This window comes from Ursus americanus, chromosome 18 (assembly GCF_024610735.1).
Source record: "Ursus americanus isolate L20-20 chromosome 18, mUrsAme1.1.p, whole genome shotgun sequence".
Taxonomy (NCBI): Eukaryota; Metazoa; Chordata; class Mammalia; order Carnivora; family Ursidae; genus Ursus; species Ursus americanus.
The window spans coordinates 24,733-50,036 of record NC_142144.1 but is presented as its reverse complement, the minus strand read 5'-3'; the positions used below and the strand labels follow the sequence as shown (position 1 = coordinate 50,036).

Here is a 25,304-nt window from a genome sequence, read left to right as displayed (position 1 = left end):
TTCTTTTTAAGTGAAAAATAAATGTTCCTGGTTCACAACAGCAACAGCACAGAAGGGCGGCTGTTCTCCATCCTGGACGCCTCCCTGCAGAACCAAGCATGTGTATATAGATTCCAGCACAAATGGGCTCATCCTAGAAGGATGCTTTGAAGGTCTGAGAAGCACTGTCCACTCCATGGGTGAGACCAGAAGGTGAAGCTCTTCCCAATTAGAGCATTACTTTTGGAGTCTTAAAGTTGCTTTGGAAATGCATGAAATCATCCCATTTCCTAAAGCCCAAGCCTTGGAGGGTCTGAGAGCAGCTGACCTTGCCTGGAACCAGGCACACCCCAGCAGGGAGGGCTGGTGCAGAAAGGGAAGGGGCAGGGCTCTGAGGGTCTTCTGCAGCTAGAGGGTTCCCCGGAAGGGGCCAGGTGTGTGAGTGGGGCCCGGCCCACGACCCCACCCATGCCTGCGCTGGGTGTTGGGGCAGTGAGGCGCCTCCTGGACCCCCTGCACTGGCAGGGTTGCGGGATGCGAGGGCGGGTTGCCCGGCATCCAAGGGGCTTGGGCACCACCCTCCCCGACCAATCACTGTGTGGGGGTGGAGCTACGTCTCTGTGGGCGGTCCCGGAGTTGCAGCGGGTTGCCGACCTGGGGCAGAAGAAGGGACGCTGGGAGAGAGAGAGTTGCCCTGCGGAGTTCCCCGCTGGTGAGTGAGCGCTGTGCACTGGCGTGGGGGTCCGGGGGTAGGGTGCGCCCCGGGTGGGAGGCGGGGTTCTGGAAGGGCGCGTGGAGAGAGTTCATCATGGGGACTCAGGTGAGTTTTCTTTTTCCGTTTAAAGTCTCTTCTGCCCGATGTCCGTCAACTGGCCGTATTCCCCAGACCCGTGAACTCCAGGGCGCCCGCTCACCTGAGCTTTTGTGGGATGGGTTGCAGAATGTCAGGGTTTCCTGTGTTCCCCGGGAAGAGTGCAGGTAAGGGCCGCACACAGTCCCCATCTTCAGTGGAGTGTCTCCCGGTTCCCTGACACAGTGCAGGTGATGGAGCTTGAGCAGTACCCCGAGTTCAGCAGGGTGTTCCCTGTTCCCCCAGGCATACGTGTGGTGGTAACAAGCCCCAGAGCCGTCCCCCAACTTCAGCATTATGCCCCATGTGCCCCCAGGTTAGTGGTAATTGGCTGTTAGAATCGTGCTGGAAAATCCTCCAGGTGGGGGCCTGGAGGCGGGTGTAAACCAGTTGCATTTGGAATAGACGAATTGAGGGCTTCTTTAGGAGAGTAAGTCCGCTTTCCAGAAAAGGCAAGGTCATTGTCTATTTAGAATGAAGATAATTGCTGCTAAACAACAAGCATGTGTTGCCCCTTCGCCCAGAAACCAAAGCAGGTGTGCAGGCTTTAGGTCAGAGGTGCCTTCTTCTCCCCAGCTGACAGCACTTCTCTGCTCTGGCTCCACAAGACCCGAGTTCAGCATCTGAGTCAGCGAGGCAGCTTGTCACAGGACGCCAGCGTTCAGAGAAAGCACACGTACGTTTGGTGAAATGTCCTATCTATGTCAGGACTGGAGGTAAAACCTCTCATTTTCCCAAAACCTGCTGGGCTTTTCTCTTTTCTCTAGTTGAGCCTCAAAGTAAAACTTAAGTAGCTGTCAGCATTCTGGATTTGGTGCAAGAGTTACATAGTTTCCCTACATGTAGAACTTTGCAGGGGATGACAATTTCTTTGTCCATTTATTGCTTACAAATGTATTTTGAACATCTGTTTCCTAGGAACCCTCTTTTATTAGAAAGGGAAGGTGAGATTCACTCTGTGCCTGTTTGTAACATCTAATTTGTTCCTTCGTCTAACACTGTTTATTCAATTGGGCCTAAGATATGGTTGAGTGGCCAGCATCTAGAGTTAGGTGGCTTTTTGTCATCAGATACAGACTTGGATGATGTCTTGTCATTTGTCAAAGGTGATGTTTCATCATTGGTTAGTCTTTTCATTGGAAGAGTTAAAATTAGGGTGGAGGGAAAATTCAAAATTATCCAAAGCGGCCTGTTCCTGTTTAAAAGTTGAGCTTGACTTTCTAGTTTTACTAAATGTATTATCTCGAAATTTTGAGGTGCCATATTCTCTCTGTAGTTTCTTTGGTGGTGGAGTCAGAAGGAGAGTGTGGGAATTCTTTTGGATAGTGGCATGCTGGTGGCTTCAAGGGGCTTGGCGTCAGGAGCCCTGGCATGAATTCTGCAACTGCTTGCCTGACCCTGGGTGCATCTCCCAGAGGTTTTGTTTCCTTTTATGAAATTGCCGGCAGATAATGTTCTGCTTAAAGGGGAGCCCTCCCATCCTGTTGGTGGGAATGCAAAGTGGTGCAGCCAGTCTGGGAAACAGTGTGGGGGCTCCTCAAAAAGTTAAACATTGAACAACCCCATGATCCAGCAATTGCTCTCCTAGGTATTTACCCAAAGGATACAGAAATGCAGATTCAAAGGGGGTACATGCACCATAATGTTTATAGCAGCAATGTCCACTGTAGCCAAACTATGGAGAGAATCCCAAAGTCCATGCACTGATGAATGGATAAAGCAGATGTGGGGTACATATATATAATGGAATATGACCCAGGTTCAAAAAGAATGAAATCTTACCATTTGCAAGGATGTGGATGGATCTAGAGTGTATTAAGCTAAGCAACATCAGTGAGGAAAGACAAATATCCTATGATCTCACTCATGTGGAATTTCAGAAAGAAAACAGATGAACAGAGTTGAGGGGTGATGAGAAAGGCAAACAAGGAAATAGACTCAACCTTGGAGAACAAACTGAGTGTTGCTGCAGGACAGGGGCGTGGGGGGAAGAGTTAAATGGGTGAGGGGTATTAAGGAGGGCACTTGTGATGAGCACTGGGTACTGTATGCAGGTGAGGAATCACTAAATCCTACCCCTGAAGCGAATATTCCATGGCATGTGAACTAACTGGAATTTAAGTAAAAGAAGAAAGGAAAAAGTGTTCTGCTTCATGAAGAGTGAGGTAAAATTATAGTGAATTGGGCTGTACTATTCTATAGATGATAGTTGTAAAACACCCTGTTGTAGGATACTCTAGTTTCTTATCACATAAGGAGTCCTCAGAAAGCTGCAATGAAAGATCCAGGTCTCAGAGCACGTTCATGTTCCACTGATATGTTACAGTTTGCACAGGTAGGACAGAAGGAGAGAAAGGCTACAGAAGGGGAAAGTAAGTGTGAACCTTTCATTAGTTAGCGTTATAGCTTTCTCATGAAAGCCTTGAGCCAGTGTGATTTTAGAAGAAGAGGGGGAATCCGGGAGCTTTGCAGGAGACGGGGGAGTTCCAGGTCTGGGTAAAGCTGACAGGGGTCCCAGAGGAGAGCTGAGTGCATTCTGCAGCAGGGTGTGGGCAGGGTGGGCTCCAGGGGTGGCTGTGGGTCTCCTGTGTGAGAGTTGTGACAGGTGAGGGCCGTGTGCAAGTTCCTGTCTGAGGACAGGTGAGGCACAGGTGGAGAGCTGGCCGAGCCCCTTCTTCTGGGCCACCAGCCTCAGCCAGCACACACAGCCTCATCGTCTGTCCCTGTCACTCCAGTTCAGACTGTCAGAGTCGCCAGGCCGAGATGTTTGGTGGTGCTTCTTTCCTTGCATGCGTGAGAAGTTTCAAACCTGAGGTGATGGACATGGTGGGTCCTCAGAACATCTGTTACTCTTTTATTTCCTGCTCTACTTTCCATCAGTGAAGTGAATAGGACCTGCTAGTGGAAGGGGCTATCTGTGCCTTTTATTTCCTGTTTTAATTAAACAATGGAAAAACAGTCTTCTGAAATATTAAGAGAATCCTTTGTGGGTGTTCATGTTTTTCTCTTCTGCGAGCCACATTCCGATATTAGAAATTATTTGTTAAAACAGCCTCAGAGCTGTCACAGGGTTTGGTGGCCTTTGTGAGAGGGAGAAAGGGAGAAGGAGTGTGGGTTCTTTAGGAGCTTGGGGAGTGGCACATTGTGCTCCCAAAGGAAATCGAGCCCCCCCCCATTACCTTTCCCGGGGTGGGGGCGGGGGGGGGTGCTGCTTACCTGGAGGCCCATCCTGGGCTCTGGAAGCTTGACCCAGTGAGTCACTTGCGACTTGAGCTGGGGAATTGACGAAGAAAACAGAATGAATGCTGGGGGTTGCCTGTATCCTTTGGACGCAGACAACTCCATGTAGCAAAGGAACTCTTCACCCGTGAGGTGTGTCGGGATTCCTGAGGGTGTGGGGTTTGATTCATGGGCTGAGGTTGTGTCTTCGTCCTTATCTGGACCAGAGTCATGTTGTCTGGCTGTGGTGATCCTAACCCTTAGGTGACAGTGTCATTATTATTATTGATGTTTTAAGAAAGCAATATAGACATTGACTTTGAGATACACATAGCAAAAGGAACAACACAAGGTCAAATATATACGTGATGATTGAACTTGAGGTATCTCTCATTGGTGTGGGTCTTGTAGGGCTGCCCGAATGAGAAAGACCAAGGAATTCGATGTGGATAGAAGTGTGCTGTGCACAGGGAGTGTTTTATTCCATCAGTTGACTTCTCTCTCTGAAGGGAAACTAGAGTGGTGTCTGAAGCTGGGTTTCTGATTGGAAGGACTGGGAGGCCAGTGAATCGAAGAGCAGTGTTCATGCCGACGTGGTACTCAGTGCCCAGTGAGCGAAGGTTGGAAGCTTGGGCTCAGAAGCGCTGGTGTTCAGGGAGGACGTTGTCCGAGTTTGCAGCACATCGAGTCACTTGGCTGGTCTGCCTAACCCGGCCAGTTTCTGCCTTTCTAAGGGCAGCTTGAAAGTGGCTTGCAACCCTAGGGCATTTGCGGAGTGGTCTGCATGGGACCCCTGTGTGGGCCAATGTAGACACAACCCAGGGAATTCCAGAGCTAATGATGAGGCTTTTCTGAGGCTGGAGATTGCTTCTCTGTGAGAAGGATTGAGCTGGAGTGCAAAGAATTCTCTGGGTCTTAGGACTCACTGAGCAGGTGCTAGCCTGGCAGGGTGGTCGGATCAGATAGCTGGGGGGTTGTGACGTCATGGTCTTGGACCGTCGCTCTTGATGGGCAGGCCAGGTTGCTACAAGGATCGGGACTGGGGTCACTTCCCCCCACCCCTACCCCCACCCCCCCCGCCCCGGCAGCACTCTGGCTGCATATGTGATAACACAGTTGGTTCCTGATTGGTTCTCAAGCCCTCGGCTCAGCAGGGTGGTCAGTGGGAAGCAGCCCCCAGGCAGCATTATGGATTCTTGCCCAGTGTGCTGCCTGTTTCCTCGGAGGACACACAGCAGATGTCCTCTGCCTGGTGTCTGAGTTCAGCCAGCAGAAGCACTTCTTCCAGAGCCACACCCCTGAGAAATCCTCTCTCCACGTTGCTGTGCTTTGTGGAAGAGGTCAGTGTTCCTTTGGACCTTGAAATCTCCGCTCCTGCCGTTAGGTTCTGAGGCCACACAGGACACCAGTCTCTGTGAAGGTCCAGTTCTGCGTGGGGCGGACGTGCAGGACTGAGGCTGAGCTGGGCGGCCTGTTGACACTGCTGCAGGCTCCTTCCTGACCACTGGTTTGTGAGGACCTCACAGGAAAGAGGGACAGGAGCACCGCTCTGCCTGAGCACAGGAGGATTCCGGACACCAATCCCAGGTGGTTGGTGCAGGGAGGAGAGATGTCTCTTTCCCAGGACCTCAGCCAGAGGGAGATTTGGACCCTGGGATGCGTCTTTGCTCAGCTTTCTTGGATGAGCACCTCAGGCAAGGGGAGGAAGCGTGTGTGCTCACATGTCATCGAGGAAGGTGTCTGGTTTCAGGTTTCCTGTGCAGGTGGATTCCTTGTATGGCTCCCTTTCATGATGGTGTTCAGGGTGCAGGAGGTGGACCGCCGTGTCCCAGGCATCCTGGCTGTGCAAGAGCCTGGGGCATCTTTTCCCCTGGGGATTTGGAGCACGACATTGGGGGAAGTCGGTGGTTAAGCGAACAGTTTTTGCCTTGGTTTCTTGCTTGCCGAGATGGACTGGAGACATTTGATAAGTGCTATGGAAATATAAAACAGGAGACAGACAAGGGGAGGTGAGGGTGGTGTTTGCTATTCACATACGGGCCAGGTGGGACTTCACTAAGAAGGTGTTACCTGAGTCAAGATATAAAGAAGGTGAATGATATCACATCAAGAGCATTTTTTAATAATAATTTTTTATTAGTCACCGTACAGTACCTCCTTATTTTTTGATGTAGTGTTACATGATTCATTATTTGCGTATAACACCCAGTGCTCCATGCAATACGTGCCCTCCTTAATACCCATCACTAGCCCAGCGCAAATCCCCCATCCCTCTTCCCCTGAGGCCCTCAGTTTGTTTCCCAGAGTCCATAGTCTCTGGTGGTTCATTCCCTCTTCTGTTTACCCCCCCTTCATTCTTCCCTTCCTTCTCCTACCTATCTCATTTCTTATGTTCCATAAATGAGTGAAACCATATGATAATTGTCTTTTTCTGCTTGACCTATTTCACTTTGCATAATCTCTTCGAGTCCTGTCCATGTTGCTGCAAATGTTGGGTAATCATTCTCTCTGATGGCTGAGTAATATTCTGTTGTGTATATGGACCACATCTTCTTCTTCTTTTTCTTTTTTTTTTTTTTAAAGATTTTATTTATTTATGTGACAGGGAGACAACCAGCGAGAGAGGGAACACAGCAGGGGAGTGGGAGAGGAAGAGGCAGGCTCCCAGCGGAGGAGCCCGATGTGGGACTTGATCCCGGAACACCGGGATCACGCCCTGAGCCAAAGGCAGATGCTTAACGACTGCACTACCCAGTCGCCCCTGGACCACATCTTCTTAATCCATTTGTCTGTTGAAGGGCATCTCGAGTCCTTCCACAATTTAGCTATTGTGGACAATGCTGCTATGAACAGTGGGGTGCCTACGGCCCTTCTCTTTACTATGTCTGTATCTTTGGGGTAAATACCCAGTAGTGCAATGGCTGGATCATAGGTAGGGTAGCTCTATTTTTGACTTTTTAAGGGACCTCCACACTGTTTTCCAGAGTGGCTGTACCAACTTGCATTCCCACCAACAATGGAAGAGGGTTCCCCTTTCTCCACATCCTCTCCAACATTTGTTGTTTTTTGCCTTGTCCATTTTTGCCATTCTAACTGGCATAAGGTGGTATCTTAGTGTGGTTTTGATTTGATTTTCCTTGTTGGCTGATGATCTTGAAAATTTTTTCATGTGTCTTTTAGCCATTTGTATGTCTTCATTGGAAAAGTGTCTGTTCATATCTTCTGCGCATGTTTGATTTGATTATTTGTTTCTCGTGTATTGAGTTTGAGAAGTTCTTTGTAGATCTCGGATACCAGTTTTTTATCTGTAGTGTCATTTGCAAATATATTCTCCCATTCCGTGGGCTGCCTCTTAGTTTTTTTTACTGTTTCCTTGGCCGTGCAGAAGTTTTTATCTTGATGTAGTCCCACAAGTTCATTTTTTCTTTTGTTTCTCTTGCATTTGGAGATGTGTCATGAAAAAGGTTGCTTTGGCCGATGTCGTAGAGGTTGCTGCCTATGTTCTCCTCTAGAATTTTGATGTATTCTTGTCTCACATTGAGGTCTTGCATCCAATTGGAGTTTATCTTTGTGTATGGTGTGAGAGAGTGGTCAAGTTTCATTCTTTTGCATGTAGCTGTCCAATTTTCCCAGCACCATTTATTGAAGAGACTGTCTTTTTTCCACTGGATGTTTTTTCCTGCTTCATCAAAGATTAGTTGCCCAAAGAGCCGAGGGTCCATTTTTGGATTCTCTATTCTGTTCCATTGGACTATGTGTCTTTTTTTGTGCCAGTACCATGCTCTCTTTGTGATCACAGCTTTGTAGTACAGCTGGAAATCCGGCATTGTGATGCCCCCAGCTTTGTTTTTCCTTTTCAACAGTTCCTTGGCGATTCGGGGCCTTTTCTGGTTCCATACAAATTTAAGGACTATTTGTTCTAGTTCTTTGAAAAATGTCATTGGTAATTTGATCGGGATGGCATTGAAAGTGTAGATTGCTCTGGGTAGCACAGACATTTTAACTGTGTATTCTTATGATCCATGAGCATGGAACGTTTTTCCATCTTTTTGTGTTTTCTTCAATGTCTTTCAAGAGTGATCTGTAGTTTCTAGAATATAGATCCTTTACCTCTCTGGTTAAGTTAATTCTGAGATATCGTATGATTTTTGGTGCTATTGTAAATGGGATGGATTCCCTAATTTCTCTTTCTTCAGTCTCATTGTTCGTGTAAAGAAATGCAACTGATTCCTGAGCATTGATTTTGTATCCCGCCACATTACTGAATTGCTCTATAAGTCCTAGTAATTTGGGGGTGGAGTCTTTTGGGTTTTCCATATAGAGTATCATGTCATCTGCGAAGAGAGACAGTTTGACTTCTTCATTGCCGATTTGAATATGTTATATTCCTTTTTGTTGTCTGATTGCTGTTGCAAGGACTTCTAGTACTGTGTTGAATAATAGTGGTGAGAGTGGGCATCCTTGTCCTGTTCCTGATCTTAAGGGAAAGGCTTCCAGCTTTTCCCCATTGAGAATCATATTCGCCGTAGGCTTTTCATAGATGGGTTTTTGAGCTTGAGGAATGTACCCTCCATCCCTACACTCTGAAGTGTTTTAATCAGGAAAGGATGCTGTTTTTTGTCAAATGCTTTTTCTGCATCCATTGAGAGGATCCTATGGTTCTTGACTCTTTTCTTGTTGATGTGATCTATCACACTGATCGATTTGTGTATGTTGAACCACGCTTGCATCCCAGGGATGAATCCCACTTGGTCATGATGGATAATCCCTTTAATGTATTGGATCCTATTAGCTAGGATCTTGCTGAGAATTTTGGCGTCTATATTCATCAGGGATATCGGTCTGTAATTCTCCTTTTTACATCAAGAGCATTCTAAACAGAAGGGAAAGCATGTGTAAAGGCCATGGGGCAGGAGCATAGGAGGCGCGTCCAGGAGCAGCAAGAAGGCCCTATGGCTACAGGAGACAGCTTAGGACATGACCTCAGGGACGTGACAGAGCGTGACAGAAAGCCATTGCAGGGCTGTGACCCCACGGGACCCTGTTTCACCAGGCCATCCTGGCTTCAGTGTTGAGAACAGATGACAGAGGGTTGGGGATGGGCAAGTAAGGTCAATGATGACCCTTTTCTAGGAACTCAAGCAAGAGATGAGCTTCAGTGTGGACCAGACAGGTGGCCTTGGAAGGAGTGGTTAGTCCTATTCTGGGTGCGTCTTGAAGATGGAGCTCACAGGATTTGCCGACAGCTTAGATATTGGAAATGAGAGAAAGGAGGAACTGGGGTAACTCCCAGCTGTTGTGGGTTGTCCTGAGCTAGGGGAAGGAGAAGGTTTCTGGGGGTAGGAGGTAGTCCGTGTGCCGCATGCTGAGGAAGGTGCCTTTCCCAGTGGATCTGCTGAAGTTTGTGTCCGGGAGAACCTTTCACATCTCCTCCCTCAGCAACATTCAAGTACAGGTATCCCCCACTTTTTAAATGTTCACAGTAAGACACTTGGCTTTCTTGAAAGATCTACGTTATTACCCGGCTTCAGTAAGAGGAAGAGACCTGAAGAAGATTTCCCTCTTATGAAAAAAGTCAAACAGTGAGAATCGCGTTCCGTGTCTGTTTTGGGGAGAAGCATGACAGAGGCGGCGTGCACCCCAACCAGCTCCTTCCGCTGGGAACCGCTCTTGGCATCCAGCCACCAGTGCTTTGAATTGTGTCTGTGAGGCTCTGCTGTGCTTTATCTCCATTTATTTTTGGCATCCGTTAGGAGTTGTGTCCTGAGGCCTAAGAAAAGCCAAAGAGAAGGAATTTTTGGAGTCTGAGCGTGCTTTCTAATTTTTCCATATAAATTAATGGTCATTCCTTCTTGACACCATTTCTTCTGTGGAAGGTTTCCTTGGAACACTGTACTTTCAAAGAGCAGGGAAACCTATACCCCATCCTGCGGGGTTAGTTTTAGTCTCCCTGCTGGACAGAACATTCCATGACTGTTGGATTTTATCACTCAAACATTGCGCCTTTGACCACCTTCAACCGTTTCTACCACCCCATCCCCGAATCAGGCACCCACCCATCTGTTCTCAGTATCTATGCGTTCAGTATTTGTTTATTCCACGTGGAATGTACATGAGAGCATCTGGTATTTGTCTTTCTGTGTCTGAGTTACTTGGCATAAGGCTCCCAAAGTCTTTGTTTCTATGTCTGGTTATTGTGAATAATGCTGCAGTGAACGTGGGAGTGCATCTGTCTTTTTGAGGCAGTGTTTTTGTGTTCTCCAAATCAATAATCAGTAGAGCCATTACTGGGTCATGTGGTAGTTGTATTTATTTTTTCAGGAACCTCCATACCGTTTGTCACAGTGGGTGCACCCATTTCCATTCCCACCAACAGTGCACAGGGTCCCGTCGTCTGCCTCTGGGACGATTGCCGTTGCAACAGTTGTGAGGGGATAGCCGATTGTGGTTTTGACTTATGTCTCCCTGACGATGATTAGTGATGTCGAACAACTTTTTCTGTCTGTTGGCACCTGTGTGCCATCTTTGGAAAGTATCTATTCACATATTCCCCCCATTTTTTATACAGTTTTTTTTTGTTTTGATTTGTAAGAGTGTTGTGTGCATTCTGGATATTAGCCTCTTCTCACACATATGATTCGCAGATATTTTTTTCTTATTGGCTCAGTGGCCTTCTAAGTTTTTGCTGGTTTCTTTTGCCGTGTGGAAGATTTCAGTTTGATGTTGTTCCACTTGTTTATTTTTGCTTTTGTTGCCTTTGCATTTGGTGTCCGATCTGAAGACTCTTTGCCAAAACCAATGTCGAGAGACTTAGTACCTGTGTCTTCTTGGAGGTTTATGGATTCAGGTCTTATGTTCAAATCATTCATCCATTAAAAATTTTGTGTGTGGTGTAAGAAAGTGGCCCAGTTATATTCTTCTGCATTTAGTGTCCAGTTTGCCTGTTACCGCTCACTGAAGAGACAGTCCTTCCCTCATGGCATATCTTCTGCTGCTGTGTCGTAAGTTAGGATCATCTACGTGTGGGTAAGTTCCTGAGCTTTCTGTTCTGTTCCACTGACCTGGTGTCTGTGTTTATGCCAGTAACATCCTGTTTTGATGACAACAGCTTTGTAATCCAGCTTGAAATCCAGGAGTGTGTTGACTGCACCTTTCTTTCTCCAGGTTGCTTTGGGTATTTGGGGTCTTTTGTGATTCCATACGAGTTTTAGGACTGTCTTCTATTTCCTTGAATAATGCCACTGGAATTCAGATAGGGATTTCATCACATCTGTCGATTGCTTTGGGTATGATGGACATGTTCACATAATTAACTCTTCCAGTTAAGGAGCATGGCGTATGCTTCCATTTGTTTGTGTCGCCTTCCAAATCTTTGACCCATACATTCTGCCCCCCTGGACACACATATTTTTCATTTCTTTTCTGCCATGTGTTGAGTGTACCATGTCTTTCTCATTCTTGGTTACTTTTATTCCTAGATTTTTTTTTTGGATGCAATTGTAAATGGCATTGCTTTTTTAATTTATCTTTGCGAAAGTGTGTCATCAGTATATAGAAATGCAAGAAGTTGGGTCATCGGTGAAGCGTCTGCCTTCAGCTCAGGTCATGATCCCAGAGTCCTGGGATCGAGCCCCGTGTTGGGCTCCCCGCTTAGCGAGGGTTTGCTTCTCCCTCTGTCTGACACTCCCCCTGCTCGTGCTTTTTCTCTCCCTGTCAAATAAATAAATAAAATCTGAAAAAAAATCAATGCGACAGGTCTCTGTATATTGACTTTATATCCTGCAGCTTTACTGAATTTGTTTATTCTAACAGGTTTTTTGTGGAATCTTTAGGGATTTCATGTCATTTGCAAATAGTGACAGTTTTTCTGTGTGGATTTCATATCTTCCTATTTTTTAAAAATTATGTTAGTCACCCTACAGTACTTCATTGGTTTTTGATGTAGTGTTCCATGCTTCATTGTTTGCATATAACACCTAGTGCTCATTACAACACGTGCCCTCCTTAATACCCATCACCAGGATAACCCGTCCCCCCACCCCCTCCCTTTCTGCAACCTTCAGTTTTTTTCCCGGCATCAATAGTCTCTCATGGTTCATCTCCCCCTCTCATTCTCCCCCTTCACTTTTCCCTTCCTTCTCCTAATGTCCTGCATGCTATTCCTTCCATTCCACATAGGAGTGAAACCATATGATAATTGTCTTTCTCTGCTTGACTTAATTTCACTTAGCATAATCCCCTCCTGGTCCATCCATGTTGGTGCAAATGGTGGGTATTCATCCTTTCTGATGGCTGAGTGATATTCCATTGTATAGATGAACCACATCTTCTTTGTCCATTCATCTGCTGAAGGACATCTTGGCTCCTTCCAGAGTTTGGCTATTGTGGACATGGCTGCTATGAACATTGGGATACACGTGCCCCTTCTTTTCACTACTCTGTGTCTATGGGGTAAATACCCAGTAGTGCAATTGGTGGTCGTAGGGTAGCTCTGTGTTTAACGTCTTGAGGAACCTCCATACTGTTCAAAAGTGGCTGTACCAACTTGCATTCTCACCAATAGTGTAAGAGGGTTCCCTTTTCTCCATATCCTCTCCAACAATTTTTATTTCCTGCCTTGTTCATTTTAACCATTCTAAGTGGTGTAAGGTGGTATCTCATTGTAATTTTGATTTGTATTTCCCTGATGGCAAGTGATGTGGAGCATTTTTTCGTGAGAAGTATCTCTTTGTGTCTTCTGCCCATTTCTTGGGTGTCGAGTTTGAGAAGTTCTGTATAGATCTTGGATACCAGCCCTTTATCTGTGATATCATTTGCCAATATCTTCTGCGATTCTGTAGGTTGCCTTTTAGTTTTGTTGATTGTTTGCTTTGCTGTTGAGAAGATTTTCATCTTGATGAAGTCCCCATAGTTCATTTTTGCTTTTATTTCCTTTGCCTTTAGAGACGTGTCTTGCAAGAAGTTGTTGTGTCCAAGGTCGAAGAGTTTGCTGCTTGTGTTCTTTTGATTTTGATGTGAGACAGGAATCCATTATCTTTCTTTCGTGATTGTATTCGAGTCCTCTGTCTTTCTTGGTGAGTCTAGCTAAGTTTGTCAGTTTTGTTTATCTTTCCAAAAAAGGCAGCTCTTATTTTCATTGATTTTTTGTCTTTTTAGTCTCCATTGGATTTATTTATGCATTCCTTTTTGTTATTTCCTTATTTCTACTAATTTGGGGCTTTGCTTGTTTTTTTTTTTTCTAATTCTTTACTACATGAAATCAGGTTGTTTATTGGAGAGCATCTCATAAGTTTTTGTAGGTTCTCTTTTTCATTTGTGTCAAGGTACTTCTAAAATTTCTTTTGATTTCTTCTTTGACTGTTGGTTGTTCAGTAGCATGTTGTTAAATGTCCACATATTTTCGTAAAGATTTTTTTATTTCTGTATTTGACGGAGAGTGAGACAGCGAGAGAGGGAACGCAAGCAGGTGGGTGGGAGAAGGAGAAGCAGGGTCCCCACTGAGCAAGGAGCCTGATGAGGGGCTATATCCCAGGACCCTGGGATCACGACCTGAGCTGAAGGCAGATGCTTAATGACTGAGCCACCCAGGCACCCCAATCTCCACATACTTTTGACTGTCCCATTTTCTTCTTTTTTTTAAATGTTTTTTTTTTATGTTAGTCACCATACAGTAAATCCCTGGTGTTTGATGTAAAGTTCGACGATTCATTAGTTGCGTATAACACCCAGTGCACCATGCAATACGTGCCCTCCTTACTACCCATCATGTCCCATTTTCTTCTTGAGACTGTTTTCTTGTTTCATATCATTGTGGTTGGACAAGATTTGAACCAGAAGGTGAAGGGAGCATTCAGATTAAAGGTTTGTTTCCTGGGGGTTTTTCTGAGGGCAGACCGTGAGTTCTGTGGGGACAGAGGAAGGTTTTGTGAGATGGGAGGGGGGGGTCAGCTCTTGTTAGAATTACTGACTACTACCATGCAGGCTGTGTGCTACCGTTCACACCGTAGTCCTGATGGACTTGTACTTCATTAGAAATATTTTCTAGGAGGTGTAGGCGTAGCCTTCTCTAAAAGAAACGTGCCATGTGGGTTCATGGCATGACCACACGTCAGCAACCAGGCTGTATGGTATTGTGGGGGTCAGAACCAGGCTTTCTGTGGGAAGTGACAGAAATAGGGCATGGTGAGCTTCATGACCCTAGGTGAGGTCCCAAGTGACCCACTGGGTGTTGGGTTCTGTGGATCTGTCTCATCAGGTCCTGTGGAATTCAGGGACACCCTCCTGTCTGCGGAGTTGTGTGGAGACAGGTAGACATCAGTCTCTGGCCAGGCACGAGGGTCACACTGGACCACCACCAGAGGTGCAGCGTGCAGGGGAGCCACTGCTTGGTTTCCACGAAAGCTGACCAGGGTCTGTGACCATGATTCCTAGCAGCTGCAAGGGGATAGGAGGCCGGGGGTGGTGCACACTTCCTAGGGCTGTGGTCAGGACTAGTCTGGAGCCCACTGAAGTCAGCCACACCTGGCACAGAAGGCACCCAGTCAGTGTAGCTGTGGGCACTGTTCCCATGGCACTTTCGTGCCGGCTCCATGCTGCCACCTCCTGCTTTTCATCATCATCTCCAAGGTCATGTGCCTCTAATCTTGCCCCATGGCCTCTGGGGTATTGCCCGTCCTCCATCTGGCCCTCGTTCCTGGTGCCCTGTGCAGTCCAATGCCAGGGTAGCCTTCTCGAGATGCACCTCTGGCCCTGTCAGTCCCCTGAAGGAACACTTCCATGGATCCTCCATGAGGTGAGGATGATGCCCTGCCCTGGAGGGGAGCTGCAGGTCTCCAATCAGGAGAGCCACGTCTCCCTTTTCAGCCTGGCCTGCCCTCCTCGCAGTCTTCTTTAGGGAAGCTCTCCCCGCTTCCTGAGATGACAGCTCTGAACTTAAAAACGAACATTGTTTTGTATTTCTTTATGCCTTACTTCATCCATGGCATGTCTTTCAAACCAGTTAGTGTGTTTTCAGCAGTCCTGGGGGGCTGTCTGCTCAAGGAGAGGATGACTCGGGAGGGGTAGCCTTCCCTCTCACCTCCCTCAGCATGTCCCTGAGCCCTGGAGCCAGCTGTCCCACCGAGGGTTGAGGGACCCGAGCCAGCCCATCCTGAGCCAAGGCTGTGTCAGCTGTGTAGACTGACGTGTGCCAGAGCGGTGGGCAGATGGCATGGTCGAGTGGCAGGCAATGTCTGCTTCTCATTCCTTCCCTCCCTCCCTCCCAGAGGTAGCTCAGAGCAGCCTCCAAGCCCTGCATATCCAGATTCCTTGACCTGTGCCTCCTGTGTTCACCTGGTGACCTTGGAGTTTCCCATGGATTCTACCACCCGTACCCACTCCCGTAGGAGTTCCTGGATCACGAATCCTGGAGGGTTCGTACCCTTGTCTGTACTTGGTCCTCTTCTTATCCCGCACTGAGCCCACCCACCTTTGCATCTTCCATGTATGTGCTTGGAAGGAAGCCCATACACACAGAACCTATTAGCCAAATGGATCCAGGATATATAACAAACCCGCTCTGAAACCTGTCCCACACTCTGTGACTATCTCACACTAAAACAGAAAGAATAACAACTTTCTGGATTGTGAAATGGCATCTGTCTCTACTTCCAATCTTGAATGCATAGGTGCTGAGCCTGGAAAGAAAAGGACCATGGCTCCTGTGGGCTGGGATCTACACGTAGAGTGTAAGAACTCAGTGAAATTTGAATTCAAGGCATAGAGTGAATAATTATTGTAGAGTGAATCCTCCCAAGTAGGGCTTATGCACATTGCACAGCAGAAGCTTTTTCAAATAGGTTACTGAAAGAAAAATATTTTTTAAAAGTTTATTTTAATTCTAGTAGAGCTAACATACAGTGTTAACATTAGTTTTGGGTGTACAATAGAGCGATTCGATAATTCTATATATTACTCAGTGGTCATCAAGAAAAGTGTCCTCTTAATCCGCTTCATCTATTCACTCCTCCCTCTATCCACCTCCCCTCTGGTAACCATCCGTTTGTTCTCTATTGCTAAGAGTCTGTATTTTGGTTTGTCTCTTTTTCTCCTTTATGTATGTATGTTTGTGTCTTAAATTCCATGTAAGAGTGATGTCATATGGTATTTGTCTTTGTTTGACTGATTTCATTTAGGGTGATACTCTCTAGCTCCATCCATGTGGCTGCAAATGGCAAGGTTGCATTCTTTTTATGGCCAAGTAATATTCCAGTGTGTGTGTGTGTGTGTGTGTGTGCGCGCGTGCGTGCGCGCGCGTGTGAATATACACATCTATCATCTCGTTTATCAATTTTTCAACAGACTCTTGGATTGCTTCCATATTGTGATATTGTAAATAATGTTGCAAGAAACAAAGGGGTGCACGTATCCTTTTAAGTTACTGTTTTCCTGTTCTTTGGGTAAATACCCAGTAGTGTGATTGCTGGATCATAGGGTAGTTCTATATTTAATTTTTTGAGGAACCTTCATACTGTTTTCCACGGTGGCCACCACAGTTTGCGTTCCCACCCACAGTTCGCGAGGATTCCCCTTTATCCACATCCTCCCAACACCTGCTCTTTGTTGTGCTTTTGATGTTAGCCATTCTGACAGGTGTGAGGTAATACCTCATTGTCCTTTGGATTTACATTTTCCTGATGATGGGTGATGGTGAACATCTTTTCACGGGACTGTTGGCCATCTGTATTTTTTTTTGGAGAAATGTCTGTTCCTGTCTTCTCACTATTTTTTAACTGGATTATTTGTTTTGGGGGGTTTGAGTTGTATCAGTTCTATATGTTTTGGACACTATCCCTTTATTGCATATGATCTTTGCAAATATCTTCTCCCTTTGAGTAGGTTGTCTTATTATTACGTTTTCATTGTTCTTCTGCTGTGTGGAAACTTTTTATTTGGCTGTATTCCCAATAGTTTATTTTTGCTTTCATTTCCTTTGCCTCAGGAGACAGTCTAGAAAAATGTTGGTACAGTCCATGTCATGAAGTTACTGTCTGCCCTCCTTTTTTTTCTTTTTTTTTTTTTTTAAGATTTTTATGTATTTATTTGACAGAGAGAGACAGCCAGTGAGAAAAGGAACACAAACAGGAGAGTGGGAGAGGAAGAAGCAGACTCCTAGCAGAGGAGCCTGATGGGGGCTCGATCCCAGAACGCTGGGATCACGCCCTGAGCCAAAGGCAGACGCTTAACGACTATGCCACCCAGGCGTCCCCTACTGTTTGCCCTCTTGTAGGATTTTTATGGTTTCAGGTCACACTGAGCTCTTGAAACTGTTCTGTTTGTATGATGTAAGAAAGCAGTCTAATTTCATTCTTTGTGCATAGCTGTCTAGTTTTTCCAACACCATTTGTTGTAGGGACTGTACTTTTCCCTTTTTTTTATTGTTGCCTGCTTTGTGGAAGATTCATCGACCACATAATTGTGGTTTTATGCCTGAATTTCTATCCTGTTCCCTTGGTCACTGTGTTTATTTTTGTGTCGTACCATCCTGTTAGGATGACTGCCGCTTTGTAGTATAACTTGAAATCTGGAATTGTGAGTCCTCCAGCTTTGTTTTTCTTTTCCACATTGCATTGGCTGTTCAGTATCTTTAGTGGTTCCATACAAATTTTTAGGATTGTTTGAATTCTTTTATTTTTTAATTTAAATTCCATTAACCAGGGGCGCCTGGGTGGCACAGTCGTTAAGCGTCTGCCTTCGGCTCAGGGCGTGATCCCGGCGTTCTGGGATCGAGCCCCACATCGGGCTCCTCCGCTATGAGCCTGCTTCTTCCTCTCCCACTCCCCCTGCTTGTGTTCCCTCTCTCGCTGGCTGTCTCTCTCTCTGTCAAGTGAATAAATAAAATCTTAAAAAAAAAATAAAAAAAAATAAATTCCATTAGCCAACTTACAGTACATCATTAGTTTCAGATGTAGTCTTCAATAAATCATCAGTCGTGTGTAACACCCAGTGCTCATTGCATCACGTGACCTCCTTAATGCCCCTCACCCAGTTACCCCCCCCTCCAGCAATCATCAGTTTGTTGCGATACTTAAGTCTATCATGGTTTTTCTCCCTCTCTGATGACTTCCCATCCTATTTTCCCTCCCTTCCCCTATGCTCTTCTTCCCTGTTTCTGATATTCCACATAGGAGTGAAAGCATATGATCATTGTCTTTCTCTCATTGACTTATTTCCCTCAGCATAATACCCTCCAGCTCCAGGTTGGTGTGATGGTAAGTATTCATCCTTTCTGATGGCTGAGTAATATTCCGTTGTATATATGAACCACATCTTCTTTATCCATTCATCTGTCCATGGTCATCTGCACTCTTTCCACAGTTTGTCTATTATGGATATTGCTGCTATGAACACTGGGGTGCATGTGTCCCGTCTTTTCACTACCTCTGTATCTTTGGGGTAAATACCCAGTAGTGCAATTGCTGGGGCATAGGGTAGCTTTATTTATAACTTCTTGAGGAAACTCCGTACCATTTTCAAGAGTGGCTGTACCGGACTGCATTCACACAGGGGTATAAGAGGGTTTCCCCTTCTCCACATCCTCTCCAACATGTGTAGTTTCATGTCTTCTTATTTTTAGATATTCAGCCTGGTGTGATATGGCATCTATAGGGGTTTAGATTTGTATTTCCCTGAAGCCAAGTGATATGAAGCATTTATGCAGGTATCTCTTGGCCACCAGTACGTCATCATCAGTGAAATGACTTCCTATTTTAATCCATCTCAAGACCTAAAGCTGGGTAAGGCACTGACTGGATGATGCCATCAGTTGGAATTGTGAATTTCAAAAGATCTCCGTGGAGAGCGAGTTTAAACGTCAGTGTGAGGCTAGTAATTGGATCCGGGGAGATCTCTGAAAGTGGGGGTTCCCTGGGATGGGCTAAGGGGGGCCATCCGATTTTCCTGCTATGAATCCTTGCTGCAGCCCCAAACGGACAGTTTCCTGCTGTGGGGTAGGCTGAGTCCTCTAGTCGTGCAGAGGCGAGCCCAATGCCTGCTGCCTTGGAGGCAGGCAAACAGGGAGGGGACCCTCAGCAGAAGACCCAGGGTTAGGTTAGGCCTCAAGAGACAGCAAGGTCCGAACTGCCCAGTGCTCAGAGAACTCCCGGGCCGACTGAGATGAGGGCACAAGGGTGGGTGAGTGTGAGCCTTGGGGTTTCACCCGGGAGGGCCCACAAAGGTTGGGGTTCACCAGAAGGGGCTCCTAGGGGGTGCCCCAATTCTCTTGCCCTGAATGCTCTGCTGTGCCCCAAAACGGTAGGGTTTCCTGTGGGGTGCATGCTGAGTCCTATGGTGGGGCTCGGGTGTCCCCAATCCCCCGGAGTGGGGCACCAGGACCCTGGGGAGGGGCCCTTCTGTGGCCAACCTAGGGTAAGGGTTAGGGTCCAGGAGCCTGGCAGGGCCGATCTGCAGGCTGTGCGGCAAGCTCCACAGAGGGCTGAGATGAGGATGTGGGGGAGGGTGAGCATGGGCCTCAGGGTTGGGGCACGGGGGATTGCTGAAGATGGGGACGGGCTCCGGGGGCCTCCCCAAGTTCTCGTGCCCTGTATGCTCCGTAGTGCCCCAAGGGGCACGGTTTCCTGTGGGGTGGCAAGCTGAGTCCTGCGGTGGGGCACAGGTATCCCAATTCCCCGGGGGCTGCGGTGCCAGGCTCCTGGGGAGGGCCCCCCCCCCCCCCCCCCCCCGCGGCTGACCTTGGGTTAGGGTTAGACCCCAGGAGCTCCGCAGGCCCAATCTGCTGGCTGTACGGCGAGCTACACGGGCTGAGGTGAGGGCGTGGGGAGGGTGAGCGTGGGCCTCAGGGTTGGGGTGCGGGAGGCCGCCGAAGTTCACCGGGGGCTCAGGGGGGCCCTCCTGGTTCTCCCGCCCTGAATGCTCTACGGCCTCCCAAGGGGCACGGTTTCCTGCGGGGTGGCAGACAGAGTCCTGCGGTGGGGCTCAAGTGTCCCAAATCCCCGCGGTTGAGGCTCCAGGCTCCTGGGGAGGGGCCCCTCCACAGATGAACTAGGGTTAGGGTTAGAGCCCAGGAGCCCCGCAGGCCGGATCTGCCTGCTATGTGGTGAGCTCCGCAGTGGGTTGAGGTGAAGACACAGGGGAGGGTGAGCATGGGCTTCAAGGTTGGGGCTTGGGGATCGCCGAAGGTTGTGGGGGGCTCCGGGGGCCCTCCCGGTTCTCCTGTCCTGAATGCTCTGGGGTTAGGGGTTAGGGATAGAGGCTAGGGCTTAGGGCTTAGGGTTTAGGTTTAGGGGTTAGGGTTTAGGGTCAGGGTCGGATTAGGGTCAGGGGTTAGGGTTTAGGGTTAGGGTTTAGGGTTAGGGGTCAGGGGTCAGAGCCTAGGTCTGGTCCAGAGGTAGGGCTAGGGTCAGGGTCAGGTTCTGGGCTGGGGCAGGGTCTGGGTCTGGGTCTGAGTCTGAGTCTGAGTCTGGGTCTAGGTCAGGGTCAGGGTTTGGACCCGGGTTTGGGTCTGGGTCAGGGTATGGGTCTGAGTCTGGGTCTAGGTCTAGGTCAGGGTCAGGGTCTGAACCAAGGTCAGGGTTGGGTCTGTGTCTAGGTCAGGGTCTGAGTCTGGTCCAGTGTCAGGGTTAGGATCAGGGTCTGGGCCAATGTCTGGGTCGGGCTCTAGTATAGGGTCTGGGTCTGGGTCTAGGTCAGGTTCTGGGTCAGGATCAGGTCAGGGTCTGGGCCAGGGTCTGGTTCTGGGTCAAGATCAGGGTCAGGGTCTGGGTTTATGCCTAATGGGCTCACTTTCCCCTCCTCCATGTCTCTGGGCCACCACATTGGACAGGAATTACCCAGAGTCACACATGAGTCATGGCCTGAGTTGGAGTCTTTTTCTTCTGTCCCTCAGTCCTGGGCTCTAACAGAAGAAGAGTGAGATATCCCTCTGGGCACTGATTGTTTGAAACACAGCTGCACTCCAGTCAAGGGCTGTGCAGAGCTTATACCAGTTACTGATCCCACTCTGCTTGGGCTGCCCCAGGTTCCAGCACAGCCCTGACCCACGAGAGCATGCAGCAGACATGTATGGATCCATACAGGACCGGGTGCAGAGGCCTACCTGCTCCCATATACAGCCTTCTTGTGGGGCTGGTGGGGCCCTCTTGCAACTGGCTGGATCCTTGGTCCTATCTGAGTGATTAGCAGTAGACAGGTCTCAGAAAGGGCAACCTTTGGCCTCCAACCATCCAGGCAGACATCTATGGTCCTCCAGCTCAGGCCAGTCTGGATCTTGACCACCCCCAGCAGGTTACTGAGCTGACTGCGCTCCTGGCAACGTAACAGGTCCATGGGCAGTGTAGACAGCGCCATGGGATGTTTTCATTCCTAACATTTGTGTGCTTGAGACAAGCACCTCCTCCCTCACAGCCTCTGAGCCTGCTAAGAGCGGTAATAATCCTCCAAATACAGAGTGTGGCTCTGGGTACAACAGCCATACAACAGACTGGCCTGGCAGTCCTTTGGCCTCCAGTTATAATGCAAATATTTGCCATGCATACTTGTTAGGAATCAAGGATACAGGGGGGCGCCTGGGTGGCTCAGTCGTTAAGTGTCTGCCTTTGGCTCAGTGTGCGATCCTGGCATTCTGGGATCAACCCCCATATCAGGCTCCTGTGCTGGAAGCCTGCTTCTTCCTCTCCCACTCCCCCTGCCTGTGTTCCCTCTCTCGCTGGCTGTCTCTCTGTCTGTCAAATAAATAAATAAAATCTTAAAAAAAAATAGGAATCAAGGATATAGGAACAACTGTGTGTCCCAGCAGGCAGTTTCTCACTGAGACTGCATGCATGACCCAGGGTCTGTGGCCTTTGAACAGCCTGCCAAGTGTGGATTCTGTGCTGTGGGATAATCCTTGAGCCTCCCACTGCTTCATTGAGCAATAATTTCCTCACCATCCACACATTTGGTCTCTGCTCTTTGTAAAAGACAGAGAAGAGACTGGAAAATGAGCCAGTTTGTTCTTTGGGGATGGGTGATTAATGTGGGGGCAGGTGTCACTCCGGGGCTCCCTCCTCCCAGGGACACGAGTGAGGTCTGTGTGCCTTCCAGTCTCTGAGACGAGAGGACCCAGTGCCCAGGGCAGGAGTCTTGTTTCACACCAACAGCAAAGTTGCTTTTTCAGCAAGTGGAAGAGCGTCTTGCCATCGTGGGAGAACAGCAAGAGCACTGGATGGGCAGCTGCAGCCCCTGACCCTAAGTGACTCCTTCCTTCCCTGGGCTTCAGATCCCACAGCTGTGCAGTCTGCCACCAGTGATGTGGAATCTGCTGCTTTCCCAGCCTGGCATCCATTCTCACGTCCAAGTCCAGCATCTCAGCTTGCCTTTGGGAACCACATCTCACCTGCCTCCCATCCAAACAGTTCCAGAGGACAGACCCCACTCTCCACCCACCTCAGAGATGGGCGTACGATCCAAGTCTACCCAACCCCATGCTCTGTTCTCTGGGTGCTCTAATGGCTTCAAGGATGAGAGTGTGACCCAAGCTGGGCCAAAGACACTGAAAGTCATGACTTTACATGGAACCCAAGGGAAAGAGAAACCCTTCCCAGTAGAACGGATGGTGAGTGGGTGTCAGCCTGGAGTTGTGGGAGGCCCCAGATGCAGTGAGACAGACTGTGCCTGGGAATGGGGCCACCCCAGAGCACTTAGCAGGATGATTGTCAGCCTCTGGACCTGCCAGTCCAAAACCACTGCTAACTTGTCTCTTGCAAGTATTAACATATTTCTACCATTAAAATATATTAACTTCTTTTACTTCAGTAAGTGTGTCCAGTCCCTTGCCATCCAAAGTGCTAGGTGACACATCAGCATTGACCATCCCTGAGACTCCCCGTGCACGTGTCCTCACTGGGAGGAGCATGGCTGGGGGAGAGGAAGACAGTGAGTGAGGTCAGGTCTCAGCAGAGCTCCAGAGTAGTTCTGTCCCTGTTCCTTCTCTGCCCCAGAGAGGAAAACCCCAGAACAGTGAGAGGAGAATCAGCACGAGGAAGAGGCCCTGGATGGCTAATTGGTCTGCTTGTTTTTTCCTTATTTTAGGGTCTATTTTGTTAATGTGCATTTTTATTAGGAAACCACCCATTTCCTCTAGGTTTTCAGTCTGATGTAAGAGGTTTCTCTTATTTAACCTTTAAATTTGTCATAAATTGTCACAATTAATGAACAAATGTTGATACGTTATTATTTACTGAAGTCCATACTTATCCAGGTTCCCTCTGTTCTACCTTTTCTGGTTCCAGGATCCCATGAGGGCACCCCATGACATGTGGTCGTCATGTCTCTTTAGGCTCTGCTTGGCTGTGACTTGTCTTGTTTTGATGACCTGGATGGTGTTGAGAAGGACTGGTCAGGCATTTTGTACATAGACCTGCATTGGGATTTACTTGTTTTTCTCATGGTTAGACGGGGGTTGTGGTTTTCAGGGAAGCGGATCACAGAGGTGAAGTGCTCTGTCATCACTGTACAGCAAGGAACACTTGTCACTGTCTGTGTTAACCTTGGTCACCTGGCTGAGGCTGTGTTGGTCGGGCTTCCCCACCATGAAGTTACTTTCCCAGGTGCCTATGGTGTGTCCTCGTGAGCAGGAAGACACTGTGCGGAGCCCACACACTGTAGGAGAGGGGAGTCAGCTGCACCTCCTTGATGGGTAGCTGAGGGTCTGTCTATATTTATTATTTGGAATTCTGTTAGAAGAGGTCTATTCAACCCCAATTGTAAAAACCTGTGTAATCTGTTAATAAAAAATATAACTGAGCAATTTAAAAGATCACATTGCCTTACTGAACAATTCATGAATTGGGCAGCATCCCATCTAGCAAATAGAAAGGACCTCCTTTGAGCTGCACGGAAGGAAAGGCTTTTAAAAGCAGACAGGGAATTGAAAAAAGGAAATCGCTAGCAAACAATGCATTGTTTAAGGCAGGGTTGCCCTCCTAAGGGGAACAGAAGGGGCCATTCAGTACATATTCCTGGTTGACTGGTTAAAGTTTACTTGGAGGTGGGGGTGTGTGAAACTGCAGTTGGGTTAGGTGGTAAGACCTCGTTTGCTGACCCGGGTCTCTTAATGTTAAGTGACTCCATTTGGGGCCTGTGGTTTCTTTTTAACAAATCATTTATTTTTTACCAGTGTTTTCCATTGTCTCCTGTTTTCTGTGGACATCATTCCATCTTTGTAGGGTTTTCTGTGGTACTTCTTTACTTTCTGATACTTCAAGATTATCCTGGCTCCTATATTTACAGTCTCAGTCCTACTATTAGCAATATCTTAGAAGAGCTCTGGCTCCTTTTATTAGAGAATGGTATTAAAGTCTTGCCTGTGGGAACTGAATGTGCTCAGAAGACAATGGAAGGCAATATATGCATGTGTTCCAACCAATGTAAGCACACCTAATTAAAGATGTCCATGTGGTACTGTGTGTATCCGTATTGAGCCGAAGAGGAGTTCATTCTGATGTCTCCAACCTGGTTGTATTGTGATATTCTTCCTTGGCTGATCTGTAGCTTTCTACTCCAACAGTGACAAACTGGCTCTCACCACCTGCCATGTATTTAATTCATTGCTCCATTCCAGATTACAGATGGGGAGTTTTCAGATCTGTTAGCTACCACCCTGATGGGAAAGAACTTTTTCCTTTAGTCTACAGATTCCACTTGTTTCCAAAGTTTACTTAGGTCAGCATCTTCTGCCATACAACCTGCAGTGGGTGTTTTTCATACATTTCCAGTACAGTTAGAGTCTTTGTCATTTTCTGTATCCCACTGAAGGGGTAGAAGAAATTTTGCTCATTTCAAGGTTCTTTCAGTTGGATTGGGAATTATACATTGACATGAAACAGATTAACAGGAGGGAAAAAGCCCACAAAGTTTTTTTTTTTAAAAGATTTTATTTATTTATTTGACAGAGAGACAGCCAGCGAGAGAGGGAACACAAGCAGGGGAGTGGGAGAGGAAGAAGCAGGCTCATGGCGGAGGAGCCCAATGTGGGGCTCAATCCCAGAATGCCGGGATCACGCCCTGAGCCGAAGGCAGACGCCCAACTGCTGAGCCCACAAAGTTTAATCATGTACACATGATTAAATGACGAAGGCAGGCAGGTTTTATACTTTGTGGACAAAGAGAAAATAAATCTGTGAGAAATTCACAGAAGAAGGAAAACAACCTTGGGAGCTCAATTAGTAAGGAATTCTAAACAGAATTCAGGCTGGGGTAGTAAGTTAGTCAAAAGTAACAA

General features: G+C 47.5%; 1 long non-coding RNA gene across 2 annotated transcripts; it reads left to right on the top strand.

Annotated features, from left to right (window-relative positions):
• The first annotated feature begins 589 nt into the window (after window positions 1–589).
• On the top strand, window positions 590–24,341 carry LOC148108529 (uncharacterized). 2 transcript variants are annotated; one of them, XR_015727534.1, is made up of 5 exons: window positions 590–691; window positions 825–957; window positions 1,406–1,505; window positions 22,200–22,637; window positions 23,314–24,341. It is a non-coding gene; the product is annotated as an uncharacterized LOC148108529 (long non-coding RNA). The 2 variants fall into 2 exon arrangements; XR_015727536.1 differs by lacking the exon at window positions 825–957 and having other exon boundaries at window positions 592–691.
• Window positions 24,342–25,304: the final 963 nt, after the last annotated feature.